This window comes from Pinus tabuliformis, chromosome 9, assembly GCF_031772625.1.
Source record: "Pinus tabuliformis cultivar Carrire ecotype Pingquan chromosome 9, CPIR1, whole genome shotgun sequence".
In the NCBI taxonomy this organism is placed as follows: domain Eukaryota; kingdom Viridiplantae; phylum Streptophyta; class Pinopsida; order Pinales; family Pinaceae; genus Pinus; species Pinus tabuliformis.
Genome location: NC_142307.1, coordinates 2,022,954,748 through 2,022,971,710, shown reverse-complemented (window position 1 = coordinate 2,022,971,710; position 16,963 = coordinate 2,022,954,748).

The following is a 16,963-nucleotide window of genomic DNA, read 5'->3' as shown; positions in this document are numbered from 1 at the left end:
ACCTTTTCATCATGTTACAGTTGAGCATGGTTACCTCGTGTAACTGGTTCTGCCATCGTTCTATTTCGTCGTCTGAATCTAAGGTGCAGGAGCTTTCGTGCTCCCACGAGAATCTGCCATCTGCTGTGGGATTTACCCAATCCTACTCCCATTTTATTATCTTGTAGATACATTCTAAATCATTGTCACTATCGTAGTTGCACACTGGCTCTGTGTAGCACAATCGTTCTGTAGGGTCTAAAGGTACCACTATGCGTAGTGACTTTTGCTCAAAAATCATTTTGCGCTTCTTTAGATTTATCACTCCATTCATGTCAGTGGCCCAATCTATTCCCAGTGGTGCAAGATAGGGATTGTTGTCATCGACAATCTCTATCACTTCGAAATCTTCTAGCACGCTCGCACCTTCGATAACTACTGTTATTCCTTGCAATCTTCCCACAGGTAGGATATTTTACTGGTTTGCCACTCACAATTGAATAGGAGACCATTGCAGTGTAGGCCTGCCCATGCACTCCCATGTCTGCTTTGGCAGGACGTTCGCATCTGATCCTAGATCCAAAATCACTTGATCCATTTCATATTCCCCGATCTACGCAGTCAATCTCATCTCTCTTCATGTTTGCATTGTGTGATTCTCGAGAAAAAGGACTATGCACGGTTCTCCTCGCGTGGTGCCAACACATCTAGTGATGATTTCTTGCAGCCCCTTCACAACTTTCCTGTCACGCAACAACTTCATGCATGTCTCAGAAAATGTAGTGAGCATTGATGGGTCTATTTCCGGTTTCAGTTTGTCTTTACTTCTTGAAGTGGAGGCATCCATGAAGCTCTTCTTAGCTTCCATGAATGTCTCATTAGTGTGCTCTAAATCAAATTCTGGTTCCTTTGTTGGAGCCTTGTGAACCCAGGTGTTGGCTAGTTGAATTGTTTATTGATTAAACAATCAAGTACCACATTAATTGTCAACCTGGGAAAGTCTTTTTATTCCAAAGGCTACCGCGTACTGTATGTACTTAATTCTAAAAGCATTAAAAAGCTGTAGTATACGTGATTCTTACGCTAAGTTATCACAGTACTAATAAAATGAAAGTAATTAATTAAGATTACAAATCTGAAAAGCAAAGTGATGGATGCTCTGTTGACAAAGGATCAGGACCCTATCCTCCAGGTGAGGACGTTCAGCACCTGCCCCTGTAACCAGATTGCTAACACACACTGCACTCGAATTCACCGGTGAAATATCCTTGCACAACTTCAAGCAATTAATGAAACAGAGTACTAGCAAAACGGAAATACCAGAGGTAATGCTACAGAATCCAAACAGAGTACCAGCAGAAAGAAACTATCACACACTTACACACTTGACAGAAAAGTAAATGGGTGAATCTTGTGAGGAAGGTGGGCCCAGTCCCTCTCACAAGATTCCCCAGAACACAAAAGCTAGATTAAGTGCTCAGAACAATCTTCTATTCATCTGCCAAAAGATTCAAGTACAATAAAGTTCAGACTTGCTGATGTCTCCCAAAATCTCCCTTACAGACCACAATTCCCCCCCTTCTAATGTAGATGTCTCCTCTTTATAGAGGAGACATCTATTACAATAGATTATTACAGTTCATTCAGTTAACCCATTCTATCAAAAATAAAAATTACAGAACTCTGTTACAACAGTATAATAATATATTCTTTCTTAGGTTCTGGCTGTTACACAGCTGGTAACCGACTTCGACCGTCTTCTTGGGATCCTCGCATTCCTTTATCATTTCCCCATGCTGTTCCTGATTTAGGCAATGGTAACTGTGTTCTACCCGCTTTAGACAGCTGCTTGATCATGCCGCATCAACGTTCTTCAGATAGTTGCCGTTTGTTATTCCCAGCTGTTGCAAAATAGCCTGCTTTAGATGGTCGCTGTTGCTGACTGTAGCAACTGCGTAGTTGCTGCTTCTGGTGTTGCAGAAACTGCGTAGTTGCTGCTTCTGGTGTTGCAGAAACTGCGTAGTTGCTGTTTCTGGTGTTGCGGCAACTGCGTAGTTGCTGTTTCTGGTGTTACAACAACTATAAATTATAATTCCTGCAGGCTTAAGACAATTACTTGGCAACTTAGTCAGCTTTTCAAAGATAAATATAAAGATACTCACGAATATGCAATGAACAATTAAACATATAGATATGCGGAAAGTTACTTCGTACCTTGGGGTGATTAAGTCATTATGTAATCAAAGCTTAAAACTTATGACTGAAAAGGATAATATTATGGCAAAAATATAAGGTCAAAATTGGTCAATTCTGAGTCCTAACATCCCCCCCAACTGAAGAGATTGCATGTCCCTATGCAATGCCTACTCTGAGTCTAAGTCGGAGTACTGGGATGAACAATGTAGATTACTGAGACAATAGTTATAGGAAGTGGCATCAAACTTCTTCCTGAATCCACAGACAATCTGTATTTGCCTCCATGCTGCTGCTTCTTCCCTGTTGGATAATCCAGTTTCACCAGATAGCCATAAAAGTGGAACTTTAAATCTGTAACCCATCCAATTTTCAGCACAGTGTTGCATGCATTTAACATAATGAGGTACCCTTGAGAGTGCTACCTGCAAATTAGGTGGATTATAAGGGTGATATTCCTGCCTCTCCTTGGGGCAGTTCTCCCAAAACAGTTTGTTTGCCTTGACAGCCAAGGATGCCTTAGTCTTTACATAATGCTGACAGTCTCTCAGGACCATTGCTTGCAGTTGCTTAACGTGGTCCTTCATTTCAGGATCACTTACCATTCTCAGGTGTTGTGCAATGAAGGTGGCTGCGTTCTGCGGTTCAGCTCTAATCCACAGAAGACAATTCTGTTCATTATGTTGAGCTGAAGCAAAGGCGTTCTGCCATGTAAGTTGGTTAGCTAAAAAGGAGATAAAGGCTCTCAGCTGTATGTCGCCAACTACAGGTATCATATTCATATTTCTTTCTTCGGACATGGCTTCATTATGGAGATAGAGCTCGCATAACAAATTTTGATCATTTTTAGGTGCCTCTGCAAAGGTTTGCATAAACCACTCTGATGTAACTACCTGATGAGGTCTACCTTCTTTGACAGCCTTTATCTGTAAAAATGTGAGTCTTTCCCTCAAAAATGTTTCATAATTAAAAGAGGGTTTCCTTGTGGCAAGTATTCTTTGGAATAACTCAAACATCTGGGTCAATCTGGATTTTAGTTCCTTGATTTCTTTGTACTGGGCTCTGCATTGCTCAAGTGCTTCCCAGTTCTTGTATGCATAACTAAACCAGATCCCTTTTTGCTGTTGGAATGCTTTGCCTTGTGACTGCTCATATTCTCTCCACCAATTTCCTTTTAATGCTTGAAAACTATCTGTTTCTGTGCATACATCACTAATAGAGGGAAGCTCTGTTTGTGTAAAGGCATCCACAAGGATAATCTGCTCTGTTGGAGTAGGCTGGGGTGATCCAACATCTTTTTCTTCATTTCTGGCTAGTGTCTCTTCTTCCTGTTGTACTGATTCATTTTGTTCCATGGTGATTTGGGTGGGCCGGGGTGAGTCTGTGCCTTTTTCCTCATTTCCTTCTTCTTCTTCTCGTTCCTTGGCAATTTGAATAGGGCTGGGTGAGTCCAATTTTTCTTCATTTCCTCCTGAAACTATTCCTTCTTTCTCCATAATAGTTTGGGTAGGCCGGGGTGAGTCTATACCTTTTTCCCTATTTTCTTCTATTTCTTCCTCTCGTTCCATGACACTTTGAGTGGGCCGAGATGAGTCTATGTTTTTTTCTTCATTTCCTGATTCTTGTGTAACTACTTCTTCCATAGCAATTTGGGTAGGCCAGAGTGAATCTGTATTATCCTCTTTCTTATTCCTTGTTTCTTCCTGCATAGTTTCTGGGGAACTTGCTGGTTCTTGTGTGTCAGCAAGCTCTTCTGTTTGTTCTTGCGCAATTTCTGGAGAACTTACTGGTTCTTGTGTGTCAGTAAGCTCTTCTGTTCGGACCTGTGCAGTTTCTGGGGAACTTACTGGTTCTTGTGTGTCAGTAAGCTCTTTAGTTTGGTCTTGTGCAGTTTCTGGGGAACTTACTGGTTCTCGTGTGTCAGTAAGCTCTTCAGTTTGGTCCTGCATCTTCTCTGGGGAGCCTGTTGGTTCTTGTGTGACAATAGGTTCTTCTGTCTGCACTTTTTCTGGAGAGCCTGTTGGTTCTTGTGTGTCAATAGGTTCTTTTATTTCAGCAGAGGATTGTGGCATTTCCGTCTGTTTAACAGCAGGCTCTTTTGTTTCATCTACAACAGCAGGGGCTTCCTTCATTGGTTTTGCCACTACCTTATATCCTGCTTGAGTATATATTTCACCACAATTGGTACACACATATTCATTATCCTTACTTTTCTCTGTTGCAGACGCTACTCGTGCTAAAACATGCAGGCTGAATTCATTCTGATATGTTTCCTTAACCCTTATTATTTCCTCCTGATAGTCCTGAATCTGAGATTTCAGAAATTCAATTTCTTCCTGCAGGGCAGGTATGGTAGGCTGGTCTTGTGGAGCAGTAGATTCCAGTGGAGGCAGAGTTTGTGTTTCATCATTTTGATCAGTATTCCCCACAGGTGGTTCTTGTGTGTCACCTGGGGTAGTGGCTGTTTCTTGTGTTGCAGCCATTTGGTCACTATTACCTTGGGTATCGGCAGTTGGTTCTTGTGTGTCAGCTGTCTTAAAATATGATGTCACGAAGCTATGAACACTCTGCATCTCAGCTTCCGAGGGTGAGGGAGAGGAGTTTTGAGGACTGGTGGGAGTGCGGATCCTTATAGTGATGGGCGGTGAACTGGGGGAATTAGGAGATTCAGCTGCTACCGATGACCGAGTTCTTCGCTTTGGTAGAGAAGCAGGGAATTCAGGCGTTTTTCTCTTCAGGCTAGCTTTCTTTAGGATGGAGACAGTAGCCGGAGTAGCAGGTGCCTTAGCTGAAACCCTAGTTCTTCTTCTTTTCTATGGGGTTTTCTTTTCCTGCTGCCTTTTTCGTTTAAGCAGGGTAATAGGGATATTGTCATCGGAGTCATCAGTAGGAATACCAAGTATGGGAATGGAAGGATTGGTTCTTTTGGGAGATGGGGTTGTTCTCGTGGTTATTTCTACTGCTGCTTGTTCATTCTCAGCAACTTGCGGGGGTGTTTGCTGGAGTTGTTCAGGAATGTGCTCTACTTGCTGAGGGTTTTCTAGAGGGATTTGTTCAGGCATGTCCTCCGTTTGCTGAGGAAGTTCTTCATCTTGCTGAGGTGTGTCCTCAGCTTGGTGAAGAATTTCCTCTTCTTGATGAGGAATTTCATGTTCCGGCTGTGGAATTTCTGCCTCCTGATGGGGATTAATGGGGGGTGGAGGGTTATTTAGAGCGAGGGCTCTATTAATCAGCAATTGGGCTAAGCGGTGGCGTTTTAAGGAAAGAAGTGGACGCTTTGTGTTAACAACATAACGTGACATGTTTTTGAGACAACCCAATAGATAATATGGCATGTTTATTAACTGACCATTTCTCAAATGATTCAACAGAACGAAGTCGTGCTGGTAAATTACCTGGTAGCAACCTTCGCATGTCAGATATTGCTTGACAAATTCAGCGACTTTCAGTCACGGTTGAGGTAACGACCGAAGTGCTACGCCTCTGCCTTTGGGCTCTACCTGCTCGCCTGGTTGGAGAAAATCCTGCTGCGCATTAAGAATCAGGTGCTTTCTGCTGAACCACCGTGTGCCATTAGCTGGTAGCCCGGTAACTTGGGCTATAATTTCCTCCATGACTGGGATTTGAACTCCCTGGACGACAGAGAATCCTTCTGTTAAATTGCATGCAAATTCAAGGACTTGCTGCGCGTCAAAGTCCGGAAGTCTCATGAAGTACTCTATCCATCTCGCTTGCAAGAAAATTTGATAAATCTCCGGATAGAGTTCAAGGACTGCTGTCGTGCCAGGCTCATGTGTAATGAGGGTTCCTCCCATAGCTGTTGTTTCAGTAAGTTTCAGAGTTCAGAGTCGAGCTTCCGATTTCAGTTCAGAGTAAAACGTCGCAAATGGTAACATGTCGTGATAGGGTGGCTTTTACATATTATCGGGAGAGTTAAGGGTGGCGGTAGTTGGCGTAGTATGTCATTATGAGAGTTGCTTTGGTAATCCCCCCCCTCCTACGTGTAAATGATATGATTGGAAGTACAATTATTTGATAGCCCTATCAACTTCTCCGCATTATCTATTATTTAATGTCCATACATCATCATGCGTACCTTCGTATTTTACCTTTTTGATTGCTGCGTCAAAAAGACTTGTCTTGTCTTCTGCTGGATCATAATGATTACCGCGGATCTAAAAGCATGGGAATACCGGCGATTTGTAATGATAATGACGGGAAGTGATAGTAGGGTGCTGTAATCATCACAAGAAGTGGTATATTTTATCAAAATTTGTTCCTTGGGGCTGAAGTGGTAAGACTGGTGTTTTCGTACATGAGGGAATTTGCTGGGAAGGGTATTCCGTGATCGGGAAGCGATGTTGTAGCACCGGGATTGGTGTTGCAGCAACCGAAAATTGTTGTTGTGGCAACAGGGAATGATGTTAGACGTTTGTAAAAACGGGAAATGTGTTGGAGCAATAGGAATGGTGTTGCAGCAACAGGAGTGGTGTCGGAGCAATGGAAATGGTGTTGCAGCAACAGGGAATGGTGTTGCAGCAACATGAGTGGTGTTGCAGCAACGGGGAATGGTGTTGCAGCAACAGGAATGGTGTTGCAGCAAGAGGAAATGGTGTTGCAGCAACGGGGAAATGGTGTTGCAGCAACAGGAGTTCCGAGTCCGCAAAGTAATTCCTTTGAAACTTTTGTTCTCAGCTACTTCCCAAGCTAAAATCTGCAAAATACTGAAATGTAATATCGCAATCCTTGGCAGGATTTATTAGTTTCTTAAAAAAAAAATATCTAACCTAAAAAATTACATAAATAATAGAAATTCAAGTGCTTTGAGGGACAGCAAGTTCCCTTGGAAAAGAATACTGTTTTATTGCCATGCAAGTGGCTTTAAAATCTTCTTTGGAATCTAGCTGCTGATATAACCGAAGTCAGTAGCCATTCACTAACAGTGGTGTTCTGCTTCCATCAATTGTTAAAAGTCTAACTGTTCCATTTGGAAAAACAACATCCACTTCATACGGCCCTAACCACCTTGTTCTTAGCTTCCCTTGGAAATTCTCGAAATGGGAATCATAAAGTAGAGCCCAGTTACCTTTCTGGAACTGCTTTTTCTTGATGGTTCTGTCATGCCATCTGCTTCTTTGTTGCTGTATCATAGTTGTTTGATGGACGGCATCCAGTCTTTTCTCATCCAATTCCTGAAGCTGCTGCAACCTGGCTGTCTGTGCATTAGTTAAATCAAGGTTAACAGCTAAGGTAGTTCTTAAGGTTTTAATCTCAAACTCTACAGGGAAAATAACATTCTTTCCAAAAACTAATTCATAGGGTGAAAAGCCTGTTGTATTCCTCCAAGTGGTTCTATAGGCCCATAGAGCCTCGGGCAACCTCTGAAACCAGTCCCTTCTATTCTCCTTTATCGTTTTTGTTAAGATGGCTTCTATGACCTTGTTGTTACTTTCCACCTACCCATTTGCTTGGGGGTGGTACGGTGTAGTCATTTTGTGCTTGATATGATATTTTTGGAGCGTATTTTTGAAGCCATGAGAGTTAAAAGGAGGTCCTCCATCAGTGACTAATTCCCTGGGTAGTCCAAATATAACAAAGATTTCTTCAAATAAGAATGTTAGTACTGCTTCTTCATTAGCTTTAATGAGTGCTTTGGCCTCTACCCATTTAGTCATATAATCCGTGCATACTAATATGTACACTCTTTGATTAGATGGAGGATTAATGGGACCTATAAAGTCTAATGCCCATTTCTCAAAAGGTTCAAGAGTTACCTGGGGATTAAGTGGCATTTCATCCCTATGGTTAGGCTGGCCCATTCTTTGACAGCTGTCACAAGCCTTCACATATTTTCTGGCATCTTTAAAAAGTGATGGCCAATAATAACCCATTCTAAGTACCTTGTGTGTTGTTCTTTTGTCTGCAAAATGTCCTCCACAAGGGCCATCATGACAAGCTTTTAGTATATCATAAATCTCGTCTTCCCCAATGCATCTCCGGATTTCTTGATCTATTCCTGTGTGGAACAAACACCCGCTTATCCAGTTGTACCTAGCACTTTGCTGGATGATCTTTCTTCTTTCCCTGTATGATAGGTGTGATGGTAATTTTCCTGCAACTAGATAATTGGCAATGTCTGCATACCAAGGTGAGTGAGCAGATACTGCAAATAAATACTCATCAGGAAAATAATCATCTACTGGAGCAATTTCATCAGTTTTTAAACGAGAAAGGAAATCAGCAACTACATTTTCTTTTCCTGGCCTATCTACAATTGTGATATCAAATTTTTGTAATAGTAATAACCATCTGGTGACTCGGGCATTTGTAACTGATTTATTCATTAAATACTTAATGGCTGAATGATCAGTATGCACAAAAGTAGTGTATCCAGTAATATAATGTCGAAATTTATTAATAGCATAAATAACTGCTAGAAATTCCTTCTGAGTAACTGTGTAATTTAGCTCAGCTGGTGTCATGTTCTTGCTAATAAAATAGATGGCATAGGGGAGACTGTTTTCTTCCTGACCCAGGACAGCTCCAATTGCCGTGTCTGAGGCATCAGAGGAGATATGAAAGGGTAATGCCCAATCAGGTCCTCTCAAAATGGGAGCTGCGGACAACTGATGTCTAAGTTTATTGAATGCATTTCCACAATCATCAGTCCACTTAAATTCAGCATTTTTCGTTAACAACACAAATAGAGGAGAAGCTATTTTGGAAAAATCCTTAATGAATCTTCTATAGTATCCGGCATGTCCTAAAAAGCTTCTTACATCAGTTTGTGTTTTGGGGATAGGAAGGTTCTGAATTACTTGTATTTTAGCTGGATCGACTTGAATTCCTAAAAATGAAACAAAGTGAACCAATACAATACCTTGATTCATCATCATATGGCACTTTTCAGTGCTTAAGGCAAGGTGTGCTTCTATACACCGCTTAAGTACTTTTTCAAGATTCTGCAGTGCATCCTCAAAAGTCACTCCATAAGGGGTAAAGTCATCCATAAATATTTCTAATGAATCATTTAACATATCAGAAAAGATCCCTATCACCGCTCTTTGGAATGTTGCTGGAGCGTTACATAGCCCAAATGGAAGTACTCTGTAAGCAAAGGTCCCCCATGGGCTAGTAAATGTGGTCTTGTCCTGGTCCTGGGGTGCAATCTTAATCTGATTGTATCCACTAAACCCATCCAAGAATGAAAAGAATTTCTTACCTGCTAAATTATCCAATACCTGATCAATAAATGGTAAAGGGAAATGGTCTTTTTGGGTGGCTTTATTCAATGCTCTGTAATCCACACATACTCTCCATTTCCCATTTTTCTTGGGTACAATTACAAGTGGGGAAACCCACTCACTATCAGATATAGGGTATATAAATCCTGCATTCAAGAGTTTTTGAAGTTCCTCCTTCACAATTTCTCTAAGGTTGGGGTTCATTCTTCGCTGGAGTTGACAGACTGGCCGGGATCCCTCCTTAATATAAATACGGTGAGTGCATAGTTCAGGGGAGATCCCTTTCATGTCTGTGTAGTCCCATGCAAATGCCTCTTTATTTTCTTGGAGTAACTTTATTAATTGTTGTTTTCATTATCAGTCAAGTCAGGATTTATATTTAATGTTTTGCCAGGCTCAATTTCAATTGTTGTACTTTTGGAAGGGCTGCCTACTGCTGTCTGAAATAAGTTTTCATCTCTCATGTTCTGCTGGGATTCAGATTCTAAGATTGCAGTGAAGTGATTATATGTTTCAGGGCTGACCGAAGAGGTTTCAGAAATAAAGCTGCTGATTAATTCATCTTCGGTGGAGTCCTTAAAAGTCAAGGCTTGTCCAATAGTCAATATAGGTTGGGTTTCTTCATCCTCATAGTCTACCCATACAGAATTGTCATTATTAATCATGGGTGTAGCATGAGGATAGAGGGTAAGCTGTTTAGTTTCCTGCCCATTAGAGATGGTCATTGATCCTGATCTACAACTGATGAAAGCATCTGCTGTAGCCAGCCAAGGTCTCCCTAGAATCAACGGATGACCCCCCAACTTTGTTTTAGTTTGTAACACCACAAAGTCAGCTGGGTAATTCCAGTATTCTACAGAAATTATAAGATCTTCAATGACCCCTTCGGGTTTAATTGTAGAGCGGTCATCCAACTCTAAGATAGTTGGAGTTTCCCTAATAAAGTTTTTTAACTGAAGCAATTGTGCTGTTTCGAGTGTCATAATATTTATTGCAGCTCCTAAATCTACTAGAACTTTAGAGATAAAGCTTTTTCCAACCTGGACTATTACTGTAGGGTGACCAGGGTCACCATACTTCACAGGATAATCTTTTTCGGTCATTAAAGCAGTTAATTCTCCCATCACATGAACTGTGAGGGGATCCTTAGCCTTTCTTCCCAGTTTTTTTATACAAATGTCTCTAATAGTTCTAGCATAAATAGGAACATCCCTTAATGCTTGCAATAATGGGATTTTAACATACAAATTCTGTAGCTCTCCTAAAAGGTTAAAGGTAGGTTTCTCAAGTGTTTTAGTGAGAGCCAACCGTTCAGGGAAGGGCAGATCTATTGTTTGATCATTATTATTAGGTGCTAATTCTGTTGTTTCAGCATTATTGTTAGCTGGTTTTTCTTTTCTAACTTCTTCTTTGTCAGAGTCAGTGATATCATCTATAATGGGTTCAACAATTCTCCCTGAGCGAAGATGGATATCATTACATTGCAGGGGAGAGACAGGCTGATTTTGAATTTCAATTACTTGCAGGGCTTTATTGTTATTTGGATTGGGGTTAGGTTGTACAGGCAGCTGTGGTCTCATTGCCTGGTTATTTGGAGGAGTATTGGATGGTAAGGAAAGAGAATGTTGTTGTTGAGGAAATGGTATCTGTTGGGCTGCCCAGTTTGGATTCCATTGATTAAAATACGGTTGTTGGGGAGCCCAAGGATTCCATATAGTAGGATCAGGAAAAGGAAGATTTGGTTGCTGCATAAGTGGAAAATTCATTGTATTAAAGGGTGGGTACTGCATTTGGTTCATGGGTGGGTAGTTTGTTTGAAAAGGAGAATTATTATTCCAACGAATGAATGCTGTGTTAGAGCTCATACATTGTCTTTGTGGCCATTGCCTCCTCTGTGTCATCAGGTACACTGCTTCAGCCTCTTCTTCAGTTGACTGCAATGCTGCTTTGATTCCAGGCAGAGAGGGGCATTGCTGGGTTTCATGGTCCTTCTCGCAGATTGTGCAGATAGGTATCTTATCTAGTGGGCATTCCCTGAGTGGGTGTTTTTCTCTGCATTTGGAACAAAAAATAGCTAGGGCAGCTTCTGCTTCTGCCTGTTTCTTCTTTACCTGCAGAGCATCAATTTGTGAAGCAAAAAGAGCTTAACATCTCAGTTTTAAATTCTTCTAATAAATTACCTATTTCAGCCCTTGTTGCTCCTCCGCTTGCTGACTTCTGAACTCTTGAATATACATTATCTCTACTTTTTGATCTGCCTACTGCCCCCCTTGAACATCTCATGCAGAGATTGATAATTTCATCAAAGGGTTCTTTGGAAATGTCCCCTTTTCCCAGCATGTTTAACATGTCCAGGCAGTCATCTCGTACTCCTTTCAGCAATATAGTCTTCAGAATATCTTTACTCATATTAGGATGGTTAGACCGCTGCAGATTATACTGTAATCTTTCCACAAAATCTTCCAAATTCTCGTCCTCTTTCTGAACCATTTTAAACAATTCTTCCTTCCTTTCTCTCGTCTGGCAGTAATCTTGATACTTAGCCAGAAAGCTCTCTTTTATCTGATCCCAAGTAGTGATTGCCTGAGCTCCTAGGCTCATAAACCATCTTAACGCATTCCCTTTCAGTGTTGCTGGAAATAGTTTTAGTTTCTGATTAGCGCTCACATAATCATAACTCCTACATAGTATGTCGAATTCGAAGAGGAATTCATCCGGGTCTTCAGAGGATAACCCATGAAAGTTGGGTAATGCTGAGAGTGGAATGTTTTTCATGGGGGTTGTTCCTCTCAAGAGCTCCCCAATAGGGAATTCCAGGGTAGAGAGCGAATTTTCCCCTCTTCCTTCTGTTCTGTTATCCTCCATTGGTCTTTTTCCTGAATCACTTGCTTTATCCTCTGTGTCTTCTGTTTCTTCAGGTTCTTCTACCGGTTCCTCGGTGTATTCTGGTAATTCCAGCTTCCTTTTAGGTCCTAGTACTTCCTCCGTCTGTCGATCTGTTTGTGAGGAATACTGGATCTGAGGTCTCCGGGAACTTTTCCTCTGTGATGTTTCGGCCTTTGAGATGATTTCGTCAATATAAGTTTTTCTTCCTCCTTTGCCGCCTGTGAAATTAGGTTTCTTGCATCCTCTCATGCATCTGTTATTCTCGAAAAGAAATCATTAATGCCTTTAGAAATCTCTAGTTGCCTTCCCCGGAAACGGTGCCAAAATGTTGGCAAGTTGAATTGTTTATTGATTAAACAATCAAGTACCACATTAATTGTCAACCTGGGAAAGTCTTTTTATTCCAAAGGCTACCGCGTACTGTATGTAATTAATTCTAAAAGCATTAAAAAGCTGTAGTATACGTGATTCTTATGCTAAGTTATCACAGTACTGATAAAATGAAAGTAATTAATTAAGATTACAAATATGAAAAGCAAAGTGATGGATGCTCTGTTGGCAGAGGATCAGGACCCTATCCTCCAGGTGAGGACGTTCAGCACCTGCCCCTATAACCAGATTGCTAACACACACTGCACTCGAATTCACCGGTGAAATATCCTTGCACAACTTCAAGAAATTAATGAAACAGAGTACTAGCAAAACGGAAATACCAGAGGTAATGCTACAGAATCCAAACAGAGTACCAGCAGAAAGAAACTATCACACACTTACACACTTGACAGAAAAGTAAATGGGTGAATCTTGTGAGGAAGGTGGGCCCAGTCCCTCTCACAAGATTCCCCAGAACACAAAAGCTAGATTAAGTGCTCAGAACAATCTTCTATTCATCTGCCAAAATATTCAAGTACAATAAAGTTCAGACTTGCTGATGTCTCCCAAAATATCCCTTACAGACCACAATTCCCCCCCTTCTAATGTAGATGTCTCCTCTTTATAGAGGAGACATCTATTACAATAGATTATTACAGTTCATTCAGTTAACCCATTCTATCAAAAATAAAAATTACAGAACGTTGTTACAACAGTATAATAATATATTCTTTCTTAGGTTCTGGCTGTTACACAGCTGGTAACCGACTTCGACCGTCTTCTTGGGATCCTCGCATTCCTTTATCGTTTCCCAATGCTGTTCCTGATTTAGGCAATGGTAACTGTGTTCTACCCGCTTTAGACAGCTGCTTGATCATGTCGCGTCAGCGTTCTTCAGATAGTTGTCGTTTGTTATTCCCAGCTGTTGCAAAATAGCCTGCTTTAGATGGTTGTTGTTGCTAACTGTAGCAACTGCGTAGTTGCTGCTTCTGGTGTTGCAGCAACTGTGTAGTTGTTGTTTCTAGTGTTGCGGAAACTGCGTAGTTGCTGTTTCTGGTGTTACAGCAACTATAAATTATAATTCCTGCAGGCTTAAGACAATTACTTGGCAACTTAGTCAGCTTTTCAAAGATAAATATAAAGATACTCACGAATATGCAATGAACAATTAAACATATAGATATGCGGAAAGTTACTTCGTACCTTGGGGTGATTAAGTCATTATGTAATCAAAGCTTACAACTTATGACTGAAAAGGATAATATTATGGCAAAAATATAAGGTCAAAATTGGTCAATTCTGAGTCCTAACACCAGGTACTCTCTTCGGGCTACCTGCCTTTGTCATCTCCTATCGTGATACCACTTTGGAGCATGATATTTCCATTCGGGTCTTCCTCACGCAGCTCAGACCTCATCATTTGTAGGTTTTGAGTTAGGGCAGGTTGGAGTGCTCCTTTATCGTGCAACCTCGATATCGGCTTGGGACAGTCCTTCGTCTCATGATCAAACTGGGTACAATATAAACATGATGGTCTTGTCAGATTTGTATAATCGCGGGCGTAATGCCCCAATCCTCCACAATTGTAGCATATCAGTTGTCCGCGACCTCTTCCTAGTCCCATTCCTCCTCGACCTCGTCTGCGCCCCTAAAATCTAGTGTGTGCCATCCCTGTATTTTGATCAAGGGCTCGTGTTTTGTTATGAACTTTGTAGGTAGGAGTCTGATCCATCATCAGTTCATAACTTCTACAGGTATGCTCATCATGGCCTATTGACCTGCAGAAATTATAGAACAACTACTGGGAATTCTGCGTATACTTCTGTAATAGATGGCAGTTATCTATAGCATGCTTCCCTCTTATCTGACAAATCGAACACCATAATGCATGCGCTGGGCTCGATCTTACTTATGCCTCCGGTCTCAATGGCATTGGTCCTCCTCCCACCAGGTAGTTCGCGAAGACTGGAAAATGCCTTGCCATGTCCCTGGCCCTTGCAATTTACACACAATACCTCCTCGCGTGCTTCTGCGTGAGCTGTCCTGTCTTGTTTCAAACTCTGCATCTCAAGGAACAAGTTTTTCAACTGCGCATGGATCTATTGAATTCCTAGGTTAGGGTCTTGTATTAGGGTCTCATGCAGTCTCATTGCGATCTCCAAGGCCTCGGCCTGAGTAGTTAGCTTCTGCTGTGACAACGCGTTCCTTAGATGCAGCGTTAGCGATGCTACAAACCATGCACGGTGTTGCCCATCCATCAAGGTCATATTGGCTTCATGAATTGTACACTTCAGTCTTTGATCTAGCTCCTGGGGGGTCTCACTTGGAAGCATCACAATTTCCTTAAATCCAATAATCGACTGTGTCTCAGATTTTGGCCTACTAAATTCCTTGTTTAGCACAGATTGGATATCCGCGATCCCTGCGTTTGGATTGTCATTGGAATGCTTAATGTACTAATTCAGTGCGCGATCCTGCAGAGCACTGACTAGCGTTGCTTTCTTTATATTGTCATCCATGACTCCCTACACTTCCCATACAGCCCTTACCACGAACCAAAACTGGTCCGGATCTTCATTCCCTACTCCTTTGAACACAGGAAACTTCATTGCGCTTGCCATATTGAACTGTGGTCGTGGCGGAGGTGGTGTGGGTGAATATGGTGAAACTGGTGGTGGTGTAGGTGGGGGTGGTATGTGCGGAATTCACTGCTTTATCAAGATGATTGCACTTCTTGGTGAAACCTTCGCGTGCTCTTCCTTGCTTTCTTTTGGAGGTGAAATCAAGGGGCTAGTTTCTAGTTCTGTGCTATCTTCGTTTCTATAGATCCTCCCACTTCGCGTAGCCCAAAACTTCAATTTATTCACATAACCCATTTTTCACACAGTAGAATTTTAATCCAAGTGTTCAAAGATTTAACGTACTTACCTCGCTGTCCTTTAAGGAAGCGTCATTTCACCTCACTATAGCTGATTGAAGTATCTATTGTGAACTTGGTGATAAATCCTCCTATAATTCGATCGAGCCATTGATCTAACGTACGCGATCTTATCTTTCGATGCTTCCAGTCTGCACACCAACTCTGGAGTCCACACAATAGGTTTGTCGAGCCTACACTTTCCTTGACTGTCTGCTAGCTTCACGGTCCACTTGTACAACTCAAAGGGGAAGGATGCAAAAAAAATTCATGGATTTCCATATGTAAGTAGCAATCTAACCACTCTTCCTTTGGTAATCACGAATTCTTGTTTTCCTGCACCATGAACTCGTGAATTTTTCTGTTCAGCCACTCTTCAATTCCTTTCTTTGTCAGATTCCAATGATACGACATCAGACATCTCTATGCAGATACTGGTCCCGGAAATGGAACCATTTGTTGGCTTACTGGAGCCTGACCTAGGTTCAGAGTTAGGTTAGCCAAACAAATCCCAGTACTACTGGTCCTTTCGACAACAGTCCGTGGAGCATGTTAGAAAATTATATATTACGGAGCAATGGAACACATAAAATATTGCAGAAATATAAACACAGAAAATGCATAAAACAAGAGAGACATAGATATATGTGGTTCACCTAGTTTGGGCTACGTCCACGGAGAAACAACCAATCCTTCCTTTTATATTATCTAGCAAACTAAAGAGATATAACCTACAGCAGATCCGCTGTAACACCCTCTTCACTCTCAATATCCTCTCTCTTTCTCACTCAGAATACAGATTTGCATAGATGCAATACAATTCCCTCATATATAGTGAGGGGTTTCCTTCTAGGGAAAAAAAACCTAAATTAAACATAACTTCTACTGTCAAATCATCTTCCTAATGAATGGCCCAGATTGACTAGAAATTACTAGACTTTTACAAGGAAATTTCACATCTATTTTTTAGCTTTAGGGGCGCTGCCCCCGAACCCCCGTGGGGGGGACAGGTCTCCCCCACATGGAGGGGTGTACAGTCTTCCTGGGGTATACATCCGGCTGAAATCTTTGAATACAGAAGATAATCAGGCTCCACACCCAACAGAGCGTGGACTGAGGTCTCACCCAAAGTAGTATGGGAGGGTGTTAGAACCAAGTTTCTGCGCCCTGGAGATGTCTGATGAGTTCAAGTGGTCCATAGTTTGACCCTATGCGCAGGTTGCTTCACGCACTTTCCCATACTTTGCAACCTGATATACTACCTTCGCACAACCCTACGCAGGTGCTGAACATCGCGATCTGCATTATTAACCAAGACCTCAATGGTATTCCAACGTTAGTTAATTAGTTTTGCCTACTTGATTGCTTTAAG